We start from the raw sequence: 16,991 nt of genomic DNA on the forward strand, positions 1-16,991 counted from the left end.
CTCCAGAAGTCCCTACCAGTCAAAATGTTTATATATAAGAGGAAGACACCTTCAAATCGTCTCATGACATGTTTGTTTATGGAAGGTTTCAAATACTGATCAGGAAGCTGTCCTCTCATGGCCATGGTAAATAGCACTAAGTACGCACAATTATTTTTCTTACTGAGGGATGTGACCTCAGAACCATTCTTAATACAGTATCACAGACACCCACTACCAATAAATCAGCATTGGTTCTTGAGATGAAACTGATGTTCTGGTTATAATTTATGGATTTGTTAATTGGCACCAGAGAAAGTATACAAAGTCTGGGATTCTCTGCTAATTCATGGCAGCAAAAGAGATGAAAGATCAGTTAGACAGCTTGATCCAATCATAGAATATTCAAACTAAAAGCCGGGTGTGGGGACCTGTGTGAAGTAAAATTTGGTTGTGTGCCTCTCTTTCCAGTTTCAGAGTCAATGATAGTCAACTATTTACCCCAAGGAAACAGTACACACTACCAATTGAACATTGTTATATTTTGTTACTGTTGCTTGCTTGTTTGTTTTCCTGAGAGTCAGTTTGCAAACTTTTACAAGCATGTCATTGGCTGAAAGCTACCTGGCTAAGGAAATCTGAACTAGTGATTGCTAAAACACAGAAGATAGTTTCAGGTGGCTAGATTCTACCAATTTGTTAGAGTATAGTGAGGAAAAAAGCAGGTTTTCATTTTGTCTTATATCATTTTTCTGTATCAGTCTTCTTAAAAAATATATGTATGATTCTTCTGGTAATATTATTTTAATCATCACTAATGAAAATTGGAGCAATTACTCAAGATACAATAGCTAAAATAATTAATAATTTAATAAGAAGTTCTAACAAGTGCTGCTTTCGTTTTGTTCAGTGAACTCGTACTTCCACATTAACCATCTCAAATGCTTTCATAAAGTGTTCTTCAGAAGGTCTTCTAAACCCCATTAAGAATGGAGAAAAAAACAAACTCCTCAGGTAAAGAAGGGAGGGACCTGTCAGAGGTCATAGAGCTATATAAGTTGGTAGAGACTATTATCCCAACCTACTTTTGGTTCCATGTAGATAATTTTTTTTATTATTTTACAAAAATAGAAAGGCATAGCATTACTAGAGGAATCTCTTGAAAGAGTGCATAAAATACTTGGGGAATAAAAAAGGAAAAAAAATCCTGTACAAAGAATATGTTTAGCAACATTCGGTCTATGTGTCTTTGATTTTAATAATGCATCTTCTGAATAAACTTTTTCAAATATTTAACAAAATAATGTCTAAAGGAGGCACCTGGGTGGCACAGTGGGTTAAGGCCTCTGCCTTCGGCTCAGGTTGTGGTCCAGGGGTCCTGGGATCGGGCCCCACGTTGGGCTCTCTGCTCGGTTGGGGGGCCTGCTTCCCCGTCTCTCTCTCTGCCTGCCTCTCTGACTACTTGTGATCTTTGTCTGACTTGTGAGCTCTGTGAAATAAATAAATAAAACCTTTAAAAAATAATAATATCTAAAGAAAAAAGAAGAATTAATAGGAAATATAAATAAGGCTAATAATTAATATCTAATAATACCGTACTCTACATGTTTGGATACTGTGCTAAGGTTTTTGGGGTTTTTTTGTTTGTTTGATTGGTTGGTTTTTGGTTTTTTGGTTTTTTTTTGTTTTTTTGATAAAGATAGAGAAAGAGGGTGAGCAGGCACAAGCAGGCAGAGGAACAGAGGGATATGGAGAAGTAGACTTCCCATTTAACAGGAAACCCTACTATGATATGGGACTGGGACCATGACCTGAACCAAAGGCAGATGCTCAACCGAATGAGCCACCGAGGCACCTGGACACTGTGCTAAGTTTTTAACACACATTCAAAAATCAACCTTCAACCTGTATTTCTTGAGCTTCCATTTTAAGTCAGCCATTTTTCTAGGTGCTCGGCTAAGGAGTGATCAAAAAAAAACCTTAAGCCCCTGTTGAAACAAAGCAAACATGTTGTGTTTTTGTTATACTAGGACTAAAGTTTAGAGAAGTTAAGTAAGTTGTCTGGGTTATTACTTTTATTTGCAGATCCAGAGCTGATAGCAAAGTCTCTTCATTGTTTACAATGCTCCACTCTTGGCAGGAAAAAAGGAAAAGAAACTACTCAACATTGTTAAACTACACAGCCTCTGGGAAATGCATATTTCAGTTTAGGCCATATTTAAGAACATAATGATAGAAATGTTATTCTAAAATAGAAGGGCAGGGGTATAAGTGAAAGAGAGTGAGAGAGAGAGAGAGAGAGAGAGGGAGAAGTTCGTCTCAAAACAGTATGAAAGGGGTACCTGGGTGCCTCAGAAGGTTAAAGCCTCTGCCTTTGGCTCAGGTCATGATCTCGGGGTCCTGGGAACTAGCTCCACATCAGGCTCTCTGCTCAGAAGGGAGCCTGCTTCCCACCGCCCCCCCCCCCCCACGCCTGTCTCTATGCCTATTTGTGATCTCTGTCTGTTAAATCAATCAATCTATCTATCTTTAAAAAAAAAGGTATGAAAAAGTGGTTGTAACTGCAAATTATTTTTACAAAGTTTTTAGAGAAGTTTTATGTTCACAGAATGAGAGGAAGGTACAGAGATTTCCCATATATCTTATGCTTCTACAGATGCACAGACTCTCCCATTATCAACATCCCTCAAGAGAATGGTATATTTATTATAATTGATGAATTTACACTGATACATCAAAATCATCCAAAGTCCATAGTTTATCTTAGGGTTCACTCTTGATTTTATACATTCTGTGGCTTTGGTAATCTGTAATGACATGCTTTCAAATTTATCGTATTGTATAGAATAGTTTTCTTCACTAGAATCCTCTGTGGTCTGCCTGTTTATCCTTCCTCCCTTCCCACATCCCCCCACCAATCCGTGATAGCCACCAATCTTTTTATGTTCCCATAGTTTTGCCTTTTACAGAATGGCATATAGTTGGATGATAAATATATGGCCTTTTTAGATGGTCTTCTTTCACTTGGTAATAAGCATTTAAGTTTCTTCCATATATATTTTTTTCCCCCAGAGGTGTGGAGGGGCAGAGGGAGAGAGAAAATCTTAAGCAGGTTACATGCTCAGCAGGTAGCCCAATAAGGAGCTCGATCTCCTGACCCTGAGATCATGACCTGAGCCAAAAATCAAGAGTCAGACACTCAAGTGAACAATCCACCCAGGTACCCCTCTTTCATGTCTTTTCATGGTTTGAGAGCTCATTTCTTTTAATTGCTAAGTGACATTGCATTGTCCAGATATACCATTCACCTACTAAAAAACATTTTGGTTGCTTCCAAGCTTCAGCAATTATGAATAAAACTATAATAAATAGTCATGTGCAAGTTTTTATGCAGACATATTTTCAGCTTCTTTGGATAAAGACCAAAGAGTGCCATTGCTGAATAATATGGTAGGAGTATGTCTAGTTTTTTAAAAAAAAATTGCCAAAATGACTTCCCAGGCATCTGTACCATTTTTCATCACATCAGCAAGGAATGAGAGTTCCTGATGATCCACCTTCTTGCCAGCATTTCATGGTGTTAGTGTTCTGGATTTTAGCCATTTTAATAGGTGTATAGTGATATGCCATTGTTATTTTAATTAGCATTTCTCTGATGACATATGATAAAGAGCATCTTTTCATTGACATCTATGTTATCTTCTTTGGTGAAGTGTCTGTTAAGGTCTTTGGCCCACTTTTTAATCAAGTGTTGCTATGTTCCAATAAAATTTTATTTTTAAAACAAGTGGCAGACCAGATTTGGCCTACGGGCTATAGGTGGTTGACCCCTGTCCTAGCAGATACACAATAGAAACTGGAGAACTACATGACCATATACAATCATAATGTGGCAATATTTTTTGAAACTTAATTAGATACTGCATCTTAATAGATAATGAAATTACATTAGGAATTAAATTTGTTCCCCCCATAGGCTTTGAATCAGTTTAATGTAAATTCATATTTTTTGGAAATAAATTCCTCTGTAGAATATACAATTTGTTAAAATAATAAATAGGATGGAAGTGACAATGCAAGTTTTTCCAGAGATTATATCTCCCAGAGGACCTTGTGAGCTTTCAGGCATTTACTGAAAGCACATAATTACCTCCTGTGTGCCTCCATCATCTGGCGGGCTCCTTTCATTTTAAAGGCTACTTAAGTATTGAGTTAATTACAGAGGAAATACAAGTACACTTCCACTTGTGACTTTTACACTGTCTTGTTCATTCTCCCTAAAATGCAGTAGGGCACAAATACGGTAACTTCACCCATTCTCCCTTCTCTGAACAGAGATGAGTAGCCAGCCTGAATTTTATCAACAGGATCAAGTAAATTAAAAACAGGCTGTTTTTAACTTTATAAAAATAATGTTCAAGATATATTTTTCCTGATAGTGCCTTCTTTAATATTGCAGAAAAGAGGAAAAAACCTCATCATTTTTTTTTCTCTTCTTCCTTCTTCATGCTTCACTAGTTTCACAGTTCATTTCTGGTGGAGGGAGAATAAATTGCCCACTCCTTGAATGGAGGCTCTTGTCTGAACAGCAATATATCCTCTTCCGGGGACATGTTATGTCAGTGAAAAGTCCTATAAATGAGTTCAAGGTAATAGAAAGAAGTCCACAGATGACATGTTACAGAAGGTGTCTTCTGGTTCCACTTTCTCTCCATATGGTTCTGGAGGTCATGAGTGGTCTGAGACAGGTTGTATGATAAATAAAGAAACTTAATCCTTCATTCTATTCCTTTTCACTACTTAAACTCATTCATAGAAAGAGGCTTTAGAAAGATTCTTTTATTCTTTCCAAAGATTCTACTATTCTGTAGCTGTGTGACCTTGGACAAGTTACTGGTACCCTGAAATATAGGAATCCTCATCTAGAAAACACAGCTAATAATACCTTCTGTATAGTTCATTTAGTTATCTTCTCTCAGTGATACACTCGTCTTTAAATATCCTCTGCTCTATTTATGGGGGTAGGAATCGGTACAAATTTCTATAAGGTCTGTGTTTTCCCAGGCTCCTCAACCAGGGAACCAACTAGATTTCACTAAGGTTTATCAGTTTTGGCAAGTGATAAGAAGACAGAAATAAAAGTTTCCTGCTTCTGACTTTTGTGATGATGGCAGCAAGATTGGGGAGACTCCAGAACCTAGCTACCCTGACAGTGGTAGTAGCTTTTCTAAGGTCACAGCCTTTTCCAAGAAGAGATGTCTTTTAGAGAATCCAGGGCCAAGTGATACAGTAGTTCCAACAGCAAATTAGCAGGTAGGCACTTCTGAAATTCTTTGTAGTAGTACAATAGTATCTATTGCTATGTAACAAAGTACTTCAAAACCATTTTTCACAGCTAAAAACAAGCAAAAAAAAATTGTTATCTCATAGTTTCTGATGATTAGGAATCTAGAAGTAGTTTAGCTCTTTTATAGTTCTGCCTCAGTGTATCTTATGAGATCATAGTCAAGCTGAAGATCAGGCTATATCACCTGAAGGCCATACTCTGGTTGGAGAATTACTTCCATGGTGACTCCCTCCCTCACATGACTATGGTCAGGGGTCTCAGTTCCTTTCAGATTGTTGAGAGAACACTTCAGTTTCTCACTATATGAGGCTTTCCATAAGCCTGCTTGAGTGTCAACACAACATGGCTGCTGGCTTCCCCCTGGAGTGAGTGATAGTAGAGGGAGAGAGAAAGAGAGAGAGAGAAGGAGACAGAGCCACGATACCTTTTCTATTCTAGTCCAGAAAGTGATACATCATCATTTTGCAATGACTCCTTGGTCACACAGACCAGAAAAGATCACTCAAGAGCATAAATTCTTGGAGGAAGGAATACTGCCTTAGATGCTGGTTATTAATCTTCTCCCTTCTGTTCCTAAAGCCTTTCTAACACCTTTTAACTTTCTCCTCCTCTCCCTCTCCCTTTCTCTCTCCCACTTCCGCTCCATCTCTCCCTCCCTGTCCTTATCTCACACCTGGAGTGGTTTCTGTTTTCCTAACTTGATCCTGTCTACTAATACTTCCTAGCACTTGCCAAGAAAGTATAATGTGAAAATGGACAGTAATAAGGTGTCGAAAACCTGGCCAATGGATGACACTTAGTCGGTACTAAATACTTCTACTATATTCCTACTTTAATAAAGTGAAAAGCACACATTTTGGCCTCCTATGATTCCCCCAGGAGAGTTAGACCCTTTATCATTTATGTCATTCAAACAATTTAGCAGTACCTCCATTATAACTCTCGAGGTGTAATGTTATACATCTGCATCTCCTTTTAAACTTGAGCTCCCTCATGGCAGGAATCTTATGCTTCTTTATGTCTACAGCACCCAGCATAATGTGTGGTTCATAATAAGCACTCAGCAAATGAGGGTTGAGGAATGTGTGGGCTGAGGGTGGGGAGAGGAGGGAAGAGGTGGTGCTTCTAATCCCTCCTAAATGAAAAAGGAATAGGTGAATTGAACTGAAAATGTGGAGATCACTTAATGAGCCGTTTCTGAGAGAGTAATATTTAGACACTTTTTAATCTTTGTACCATAAAGGGAGGTGGAAATATTTTGTTCTGCTTTCTATTCTAAAACTTAAATGTGCCTTTTCAAAATTACTTTGGTATGCAATTATGCTTATAGAAAGATAATTTTTATTTCAGATAGTCTAATAATAAAATGTTGGAGTGGGAAGAAGGCAAAAACAGGACCAAATTTAAAAAAATCTTATCATAAAGCAACCTAGAGATCGGAGCTCCCTTTGAAACCATTCATGGGTTCTGAAACACCTGGAACAAGATAGGGAATAAACTGCGATTAAGGACTGGCTGGTTATCTTTTTCGCTTAAATGCTTTTCTTTATAGGCAACTCAACTCATTCTTTCATCAAGGACTGAAGAGAGCATATCAAGAGTCTCCTAAGAGTGTGTATACGTGTATATGTGTGTGTGTGTGTGCGAATATGTGCGTATGTGTACGTGTTTGTGTGTATGTGTAAATCTGTGTGCATGTGCATGCATGTATATATGTATCTGACTACGTATGTGTCTGTGTGTGAACCCATACATGTTGGAGGTAGAGAATAGCATGAGAATTTGACAAGCACTATGGAAGAAGAAGACATTTTCACTATCCGACAAACTACAGGAAGATATTTCTCCCTTACTTCCACCCTCCAACTCATTGTAACGACACCTACCTTTGAGGAATTAAACTGGTACTCAGAACTTTATAGCTACAAAGCAGTTTGATAAATCTAGTCCTATTTTTGAGCATTCTAATCTCTGCAGCACAGGGAAGCACATAGAAGAAAGTGGGATTTGGATTCCAAGTACCATATCTAGCATACTTTAAATTCAAAGTTAAACTTTGTAACTATAAAATTTTATATTCTAAATCCAGATGTTTTGTTTCTATCTGGTTATACACCTATAATTAACAAGCTTAATTCACACCTGGACATAGCACTGCATCTTTTCTAATGGTAATTAATTATTCAGGAAAAATAGTACTTATTTCTCCACGCTACCTTTTTAAAATTTATATATCATTAGAAGGTTAAGTTGTCCACACTTGAGTAAGAATCATGACAAAGAACATTCTCTCCAAATTTGTATTCAGTTGCATCAGAGAACCTTAGCTCAGATACATTGCTGCTTACCCAGAGACCATAGCAGCCTCCCTTACAGCTGGGTAACGTCATATCCGGTTAGTGAAATAGAGGAGGAAATATATAACTCTTTTAAGGTGTGGTCTTAGAAAGGAAAGGGTGTGCCTGCCCTTCTCTGTCCTCTCTCTGTCTAGCTGCCTGGAACTTTAATGTGACTATCAGAGGTATATTAGGAACCATATTGGATTGTGGACATCAGGATCACTCCATGAGTCTCTGATGATGGGAGTAGGGGAGGTTATCTGTTTTCATTCTGGTATTCTCAAAAGAGACAGGCATAATCTTTGGAAACTGACTCCAAATAATACAGTAGAGAGGAAGAGGAAGACAAAAAATTTTGAACTTTGCAGTCATATCAATGGCTGATTGCTGCATTTTTATGTATAGGTAATTTCTGCAAAGTGAAATGTGAGGATGGGGGCTTTTATCCAGGGGAAAACCCATGTGCTTGAGGGTAAGAACATTAGTTCTTAATTTTTTTAATTAAAAGCCATATGTGTCTAATTGCTTATGTGCCTCTTGGGGGGTCTGTGACTCCCCAAATTATGAAACCTCCCTTTATACAGATATTTTGTGTACTCAACACAGGAATGATACAGCCTTCTCTCTTTCATTTTCAATGGCCTCATGTCAAGATCTTCAGAACTATACTTAAATTACTTTCGAGGTAAATAATTTTAAAAGCTGAGGGATATTCTAGAATATGATTTATCCCCAAGGAGAGTTACAGGAAGCATTGTTCTATCATAGAGTTGACAAGATGCTTCTGCTAACTTAGAACAACATGCTGAAGGAGAGGTTTATAACATAGTGAGCTACATACAGCCTGTAAGGTCATTGATGCAGGGACAACTTAAGCCTGATGAGACAGAGCCTTTATGTAAGTTCAAAGCTAGATCCTCCCAGGATTGCTTTTCATATTGACTGACACCTGAAACACAGGGATCAACGCTGGAACTTTGCAGAGATGAGAAAGAAAGGCCAAGGGGAAGCAAAATGACAAACTGAATTAACGCGATGTGCCATATATTCAGCTTCTTGGAGACACAAAACCCTTGTAATACAGGATTATAAATCTTTAGCCCTGAAGAGAGGAGATTTATACAATTGTTATGGGGGGGAATAAATGATCCAATGCTAACAAACATCAGAACACTTATTATACAAGCACTTTTCTCAGTACAGAGAGGTAGTATTGCTCTAAATATAGGAACACTTTACAAAACAAGCATCTTACTGTGTTTATTTTGCCTATTATTATTCAGCTAATGTAATAATTGGTATCCTTCGGTGTCATGTAACATATCACTATTCTACTTACACTTTATGGACCACAACAAGTCATGCAGTCATGTCTGAATTCAATAGACAAGTAAACAGCAAACCTACCACATACTTGGGAAGGAGACATAGGACAAAATGTGAGAAAGAGACATAATAGCTATGGCTAATTGTATCTAAGTTTCAATTTAAAATGGAAAGATAGCATCAAAAAATCAAAACAGGAAAACTAAATAAATTACTGAATTTTAGAATGATTTTTTCCAAGTTATCTTTTTTAAAAGGAATTTTATTGAATGTATGTATACATATATACAGAGCAAGAAAGAAAAATTACCTATAATGTTACTCTATCTAGAGACAAAAAATGATTATCTATGTAGTCTTCCTATCATGCAAAATGTACCGAAGTTTATGTCACCAACGTTTTTGAGTGTTATGTTTTCCTGAATAAACATAAAATTTACATATTATATAATTTACATGTTATATAATTTACATATTATATGAATATGTGGAATATAAATATATCTCTATAACAAACGTACAAAATTTTCAAATTATTATAAAATCAAAAAACCCTTTAGACATACTAATTGTTATTTCAAATATCACATCAGTTATTTGGGATATATGTTATAGAAGTCATAGTAGTATTTATAGATACATGCGTATGACATATATATTAGTGTGTGTATACACATGTATGCATTTATAATATATACATAAGGTTTCACATCAAGCTTATGATATTTTACAGTCTGGTTTATTCCATCTTGATAAGTGTTCAAAATGATGTTTAATAACACAGTCCATATTATGGATGCATTACAATACTTAATCTGCTTCTTAATTTTGTATGCATCTTCCAACATTCAGAAGACTTATATATATATATATATATATTTTGCCTTTATATATATATACACCTTCATATATATATTATATATATATATATATATATTTTTTTTTTTACCTTTCACTTTAATAGGCTCTACTTAAAGTGTTAACTTATACATAGGGCTTGAACTCACCACCCTGAGATCAAGAGTCACATGTTCTGTCAACTGGGCCAGCCAGACACTCCATAAGTAACACTTTTATAATCACTATGAATTCACCAGAATATGGGCACAAAGAAAACTGGGGTCATTTATTATTTGCCAGTATAATCCCAGGTGCCTAGAACAGTGCTGACACTGTTACACATTACTAGATGCTTAATTAATACGTATTAAATAAATGAATAATGAATGAATGCTTTGGTTCACGTTGCTGAACACAAATTCTTTGTTGAATTCTCTAAAAATTTTCTATGGTACATTGTTAATGCTGAGTAGTTATAATCAAACAGTAACAACACTACATAGTCTTTTTTTTAAGATTTTATTTATTAATTTGACAGAGATCACAAGTAGGCAGAGAGGCAGGCAGAGAGAGAGGGGGAAGCAGGCTCCCTGCTGAGCAGAGAGCCCAATGCGGGGCTCAAGCCTGGGACCCTGAGACCATGACCTGAGCCGAAGGCAGAGGCTTTAACCCACTGAGCCACCGAGGCACCCCTAGAATACTTTTTATACATTGTTTAGCTTAGCCAATCCTGAGATGTCTACTGGCAACTTACAATTACCCTTTACTTTGAATTCATCATTTGATCATGTAATACCTACAACTGAGTGCTTGCTCCTCTACAAAATGTCTGTCTGCTAGGGAACTTACTCTGATTAGAACAAGATTAGATTAAAAGATAAAAACTTTTCTCACTGCCTCACAAATAAGAATGTCCTGCTATTAATGTTGTCTTTTCCAAATACCAACCCTGGCAGGTACTGCAGGTGAGTTCACTACAATACCCTTTTGATCCCTTCCCCTCTTGCCTTCTTTACTGGAGAGATAGAAAATGAAGCACTTGAATTCCCTGTGTCCTTACAGCATGCAGGGGTATAAAGGTCCCTGCAACAAAATCTGACCAATGAGATGGAGGCTTAAGTCCCAATCTCCTGAGCAGACATCTGGCCTCATTTTTCTCCAGCCTCCTTCTTCCTGCCTGAAATGCAGACTTGATGGATGGAAGTATAGAAACCACCTTGCACTATAAGAACAAAGGTAACAAGAAAGAACAGAACAATCAGACTGCCTCTTTGATGACTATGTTAAGCAGCTACATGAACTCTGATCTACCTATTCTGATCTTTTCATTACAGCAGGAAATACACTCCTTACTTTGGTAAGCCACTTCCTCCTTTCCCCCCAGGTATCCTGTTGCACCAACTGGAATCCCAGCCAGTGAAATAGCCCTTTTAAAAGGGTGACAAGATGATAAAGGAGAGGAAATGGAGGGATGAGTCACCATCCATGAGAATTTCTGACTTAAACAGAGCTACAGAGAACTAGAAGAGGTCTTAAAAATATTATCAAGGCCTCTCATTTCATAAAAGAGGAAATTAGTGCCTACAGCGGTGAGAAGTCGGCCATGTTTATCTAGCTTAGTTAGTGACAAAATAAAACCTAGGTCTCGTCACCATCAATCTTTCCCATTCCCTATTTTACCATGTCCAAGTACACGAAGAGTTAGTGCAGATGTCTTCACAATTACTCTCTCCCTGTTAGTGTGGTCTCTACGCCTCCATTTCACACACGGGTGTGGTGTGATATTTCTAGACACAAAGAGAGGTATACCACAAGGGGCTTGGAGAGGGTGATTGTGTCACTAGGGAATTTTATTACTTGGAAAATATTTATCTTACCCTCCCAATCCTGCCTTCCACCCACAATAAATCTCTTTGGCTTTAATACTCATAATTTTTGCTAAAAAGTGTAAGAAGAATAAAATGGAAAGTAACTTGCTCTATTTTCCCACATTATGGAAAAAGAGAATCCCATCTCACTGAAACAATAGTGATCACCTTAACTACAATCATGTATATAGATGTATCCAGATATAGGTGAAGTCAGATGAAAGAAAGAAAGGGATTATCTCCTGATTGCCACATTTAAAAGTCAAGGCTAAAAGGAATGTTGAAAAAAAAATCAAAGTTGGTGGCATCACAATTCCAGACTTCAAGCACTACTACAAAACTGTAATCATCAAGACAGTATGGTACTGGCACAAAAACAGACACATAAATCAATGGAACAGAATAGAGAGCCCAGAAATAGACCCTCAACTGTAAGTCAACTAATCTTTGACAAAGCAGGAAAGAATGTCCAATGGAAAAGACAGTCTCTTCAACAAATGGTGTTGGAAAAATTGGACAGCCACATGCAGAAGAGTGAAACTGGACAACTTCCTTACACCACATACAAAAATAGACTCAAAATGGAGGAAGGACCTCAATGTGAGATAGGAATCCATCCAAATCCTGGAGGAGAACACAGGCAGCAACCTCTTCAACCTCAGCCACAGCATCTACTTCCTAGGAACATGCCCAAAGGCAAGGGAAGCAAGGGCAAAATGAACTATTGGGACTTCATCAAAATCAAAAGCTTTTGCATAGCAAAGGAAACAGTCAACAAAACCAAAACACAACTGACAGGTGGGAGAAGATATTCACAAATGGCCTATCAGATAAAGGGCTAGTATCCAAAATCTATAAAGAACTTAACAAAGTCAACTCCCAAAGAATAAATAATCCAATCAAGAAATGAGCAGAAGACATGAACAGACATTTCAGTAAAGAAGACATCCAAATGGCCAACAGACACATGAAAAAGTGCTCAATGTCAGTTGGCATCAGGGATATACAAATCAAAACCAGAGTGAGATACCACCTCACACCAGACAGAATGGCTAAAATTAACAAGTCAGGAAATTACAGATGTTGGTGAGGATGCAGAGAAAGGCGAACCCTCTTACATTGTTTGTAGGAATGCAAGCTAGTGCAGCCACTCTGGAAAACAGCATGGATGTTCCTCAAAAAGTTGAAAATAGAGCTTCCTTACCACCCAGCAATCACACTACTGGGTATTTAACCTAAAGATACAAATGTAGTGATCCAAAGGGGCACGTGCACCCGAAGGTTCATAGCAACAATGTCCACAACAGCCAAACTATGGAAAGAACCTAGGTGTCCATCAATGATGAATGGATAAAGAAGATGTGATACACACACACACACACACACACACACACACACACATACATATATACACATATACCATATATATACACATATACATATATGTATATATATCCACACACACATACATACAAACAATGGAATACTATGCAGCCATCAAAAGAAACAAAATCTTGCCATTTGCAATGACATGGATGGAACTAGAAAGGATTGTGCTAAGCAAAATAAGTCAATCAGAGAAAGACAATTATCATATGATCTCTCCAATATGAGGAATTTGAGAGGCAGGGCAAGGAGGTCATAGGGGATAGGGAGGGAAAAAATGAAATAAGATGGGATCGGGAAGGCAACAAACCAGACTCTTAATTTCAGGAAACACACTGAGGGTTGCCAGGGTAAGGGGGGTATGGAGAGGGTGGCTGGGTTATGGACATTGGGGAGGTTATGTGCTATGGGGAGTGCTGTGAAATGTGTAAGCCTGATGATTCATAGACCTGTACCCCTGGGGCAAATAATGTATTATATGTTAATAAAAAATAAAATAAAAGTCAAGTTTATTGAAAAGCTGAAAATTTCTCTCCTACTTTGTTTAAGGTTAGCTATTGCATAGGAGCCAGCAAAGTGTAAAACTTGTAAGTAAACACATGACAAGTAGGACACTAAGTTCTAGGCTTAGGTTCAGTGTAATCCCTAGAAGACTAGAGAAATAGGACAAAATCCAACTATAGTCCTCAAGGAAAGGAGACTGGGCAGGTCAGTGAGTCTAGACATTCAAGCATAAAGTGATGAGATGGCCACCCCAATGTAGAATGGGACTATTTTGTTCTCAGGATCAAGGCATCTACTAGAAGAAAGTATAAAACTGCCATAAATCTCAATTTGATTGTGCTACAAAATGTATTATGTGTTTCCAAGTATTTGCTGTTTCTTTTTAATTTTTTTTTTTTCCTTTGGGACAGTCTAGTGCTTCATTTGTCTGTCTATTTTGGAACACATGACAAATTGTTTTGTTTTGTTTTGTTTTGTTTTTAAGTATTTTTTAAAGATATTTTTTATTTATTTGACAGAGAGAGAGAGGCACATGACAAATTGTTTTAAGTGAAATATTATATGGTGTAGCCAATGCTGTGGTACCCAATCTACATCTTCTCAATCCACACTAGAAGCGACTTGTAGTTGTGGTGAGCAATGATATCTAAGCTCATGGGTTCCTAGTTCAAGCACCCAGGTCTTTCTGCCTGAAGGCCCTCTCTTGTCATAGGACAGAGAGAAAATATCTTATAGGTGGGGACCAAATTGTTTCAGCTGTGATAGGAAATTTCTGGATGCAGAGATTCAGGCAGGACACAGGTGAGACATAAGACTTAACAGTGTAATTACTTTCCTAAAAGGTAAGGTAAGGATAGGAAACACATGCACGTTTCTCTTTACTGTCACTGAGTTCAGAAGGTCAGGTTAATTAATGCAAAGTATCATCTGCTAGAGCAGTGCAGGGGGTGGATGGCAGGAGAAAGGATATAGAAGGGGATTAAGATTTGTTGTAAAGAGCAAAGAGCAATTAATAATTAGCTTCTGACCCTCAACACAATAGCCTTGCAAACCAGGCTATTAACTAATGAGAGGTTTCTAAATATATACCTCTAAAGATATCAAAAACAAGGCTGAGAAGCCTCACAACCTAATTTTCTCTTCGGAAAATAGAAACAAAAACAAAAACAAAAACACCTTTGCGTACCACAGAAGCCCTACCATTAACTTCAAACAGGAAGACGGGGGTAATGATAAGATGGAAGTAGAAGAAAACTAAATGGTAGTTTGTTGAGAAGAGAAGAGAGGATAAAAGAAAGAGTAAAAAAGGAAAATATGTAACCACTTTTCCACTCTCAAAGTTTTAACCCAGAAAGACGGAAATGAATCTGATAAGTGAGGGTAGCATAGAAGTGGAGGAGTGGGATTGGCTTTTCTTGGGATTTCAAGCTTTTTTTGACTTATTTCAAACTGTGGCTTTTGTTTCTGATTTGACTCTTTAATACGACCTCTTTCTGCAAAGAGCATCCTTCCCAAATATGCAAGAAGCCTCAATACTCATGGCCATGACTGTCTCTTTTAGAATTGGACTTCACCCTCAAAAGTGGTTCAGACTAGGCAAATCTGTGGAAAGTGGATCTACAGAAAGTAGAATGGTGGTTCCCTAAGGCTGAGGAGAATGGGGAAGTGACTGCCAGTGGAGGTGCAAGGGTTATTTTGGGGTGATGAAAATGATCTAAAATTAGATCGTGGTGCAGATGCACAACTCTGTAAATTAAAAAAAAATACACTAAATTATTCATTTTAAACAGGTCAATTTTATAGCATGTAAATTATATCTCAATGAAGCTATTAAAAAATGCAAGGTCTACAACAGTAGTTTTCAAGTATGGGCATTTTTGCACTCCAGGGGACATTGATCAATGATTAGACACATTTTTGGTTGTCATAATAAATAACTATCTAGATCCAAATGTTAATTGCAAAGGTCGAGAAACCCTGATCTAAAGAAGGGGCCTCAATGAAACTTAATTTTTCCTCTTCTGATACTTTGTATTTGCTTCTGCATTTTCCACAAGTTTGTGGCTCTGTGATCTCCACAATAAAAAGTGCTATACTTTTTTTTATAATCCAAATTTTAAGTAATTTATTTTCAGGTGTCAAGATCTTTCATTTTTGTAGATTGTTTCTTTTTAAAAAGATTTTAATAGACTTTATCATATTATCCAGTAATTCCACTACTGGATATTTACCCAAAGAAAACCTAAAACACTAATTTGTAAATCTATCTATCTATCTATACATATATGTCCCTATGTTTATTGCACTATTATTTTCAATGGCCAAGACATGGAAGCAACCCAAGTTTCCATCAGTAGATGAAGGGATAAAGAGCTAAAGAAATACATACAATGGAATATTACTCAGCCATAAAAAGGAATGAAATTTTGGCATTACACAAATGGATCTAGAGGTTATAATGCTAATAGAAATAAGTCAATTAGAGGAAGACAAATGCCATATGATTTCACCTAAGAAACAAAGCAAATAAACAAAATGAGACAAACAAAAAACAGATTCTTTTTTTTAAGATTTTATTTATTTATTTGACAGACAGAGATCACAAGTAGGCAGAGAGGCAGGCAGAGAGAGAGAGGAGGAAGCAGGCTCCCCGCTGAGCAGAGAAACTGATGCGGAGCTCTATCCCAGGACCCTGGGATCATGACCTGAGTTGAAGGCAGAGGCTTTAATCCACTGAGCCACCCAGGCACCCCAAAAAACAGAAAATAAACTGGTGGTTTCCAGAGGGGAGGTGGGTAGGGGAATGAGTGAAATAAGTGAAGGGGATTAATAGTACACTTACTGTGATGAGCACTGAGTAATGTATAGAATTGTCAAATCATTATATTATATACCTGAAACTAATGTAATACTGTATATTAATTATACTTGAATTTAAAAAAAGTTTCATAGACTTTAATTTTTAGAACACTTGTCTCCACATTTTCAGCCTCCCACTATCAGCATCCCGATTATAAAGAAATATTTGACATAACTGATGAACCTACATTGACACATCATTATCACTCAAAGTTCATAATTTACATTAGGGTCCACTCTTGGTGATGTACATTCTATGGGTTTAGAGAAATGTGTAGTAACATTTATGTCATTTATGCCATATATTTCATTTATAATGGCATCCTCCATTACAGTACCACACATAGTGGCCATAGTCTCACTGGCGTAAAGATTCTCTACACTGTGCCTATCTATTCATCTGACCTCCCCTCTTACCTCTGGCAAACACTAATCTTTTTATTAACTAAACATTTTAGCCTTTTCCAGAGTGTCCTATAGTTGGAGCCATACAAATGTAGCCTTTCAGACTGGTTTCTTCTTCAAAATAATATACATTTCAAC

This window comes from Meles meles, chromosome 10 (genome assembly GCF_922984935.1).
Source record: "Meles meles chromosome 10, mMelMel3.1 paternal haplotype, whole genome shotgun sequence".
In the NCBI taxonomy this organism is placed as follows: Eukaryota; Metazoa; Chordata; class Mammalia; order Carnivora; family Mustelidae; genus Meles; species Meles meles.